We start from the raw sequence: 1,102 nt of genomic DNA on the forward strand, positions 1-1,102 counted from the left end.
TCCTGTTACAGACCAAGGAGGACTGGAGAAAGAAAAAGCAAATCTGTTCAGGGTTGTATTGTGGATGCCAATTTGAGTGTTCTCAGCTTTGTCATTGTAAAAAAAGAGGAGAAATATATTTCTGGTCTCACTGATATTACTGTGCCTCATTGTCTCGTGCCCAAAAGAGCTAGCAGAATTGGCAAATGTTTCAAAAAAAGATGATGTCTGCTAATATGTTGTAAGAAAGTCCCTGAACAAAGAAGGTAAGAAACCTAGGATCAAAGCAGCCAAGATTCAGCATCTTGTTACTTTACTCGTCCTGTAACACAAATGTTGGTATATTGCTCTGAAGAAACAGTGTACTAAGAAGAACAAGGAGGAGGACGCAGAATATGCTAAATTTTTAGACAAGAGAATGAAGGAAGCCCAATAAAAATGCCAGGAACAGATTGCCAAGAGACATAGACTGTCTTCTCTGAGACCTTCTACCTCTAAGTCTGAGTCCAATTGAAAAAGAGATTTTCTAAGAATAACAAATAAATAAGGTCAGACATAAAAAAATAACTTTGTCTAATTTATCTACCTTGTTTGATTTTCCAATTCCTGGTTCTTTAAAAATTTTGTATATACATTGCATTAATATTATTAGTACAATACTCTAAATATACTAATTTTGTTTTCTGTCCCAATTAGATGGTCAACGAAGGAAATTAGTACCAATTCATTTAGAACATCAATTTAGCATTTACATATCTCAAAAACAAAACCAAGAAATTATGGGTATATGACAAGGATAAGGAATAAGAGTGGACAGTAACTCAAGACAACTTAGCACACAGAAGTTAGTAGAATTGATAACAAAAATTATTTTGGAGTTTAATGACATCTGATGTAAAAAAGGAACACATGATTGTTTGTCTTGCTCTTGTCAGATAATAAAATGGAATATACATATTTTTAAAAGAGATTTATTGCATGAGATTTATAACTTTTCTGTAAAAGAGTATTCCTCATATATATTGACCATCTGCAATAGCTAAGAATGAAATGTCAAAGCATAGTCATATATATGCATTCTCAAAAGATTTAAAGTAACTTATAAACCATTTTTTATTCTTTT

General features: G+C 31.9%; 1 pseudogene; it reads left to right on the top strand.

Annotated features, from left to right (window-relative positions):
* Positions 1-493, top strand: part of LOC102888512 — a 99,246-nt pseudogene extending 98,753 nt beyond the window's left edge.
* Positions 494-1,102: the final 609 nt, after the last annotated feature.

Source organism: Pteropus alecto, unplaced genomic scaffold (genome assembly GCF_000325575.1).
Source record: "Pteropus alecto unplaced genomic scaffold, ASM32557v1 scaffold24, whole genome shotgun sequence".
NCBI lineage: Eukaryota > Metazoa > Chordata > Mammalia > Chiroptera > Pteropodidae > Pteropus > Pteropus alecto.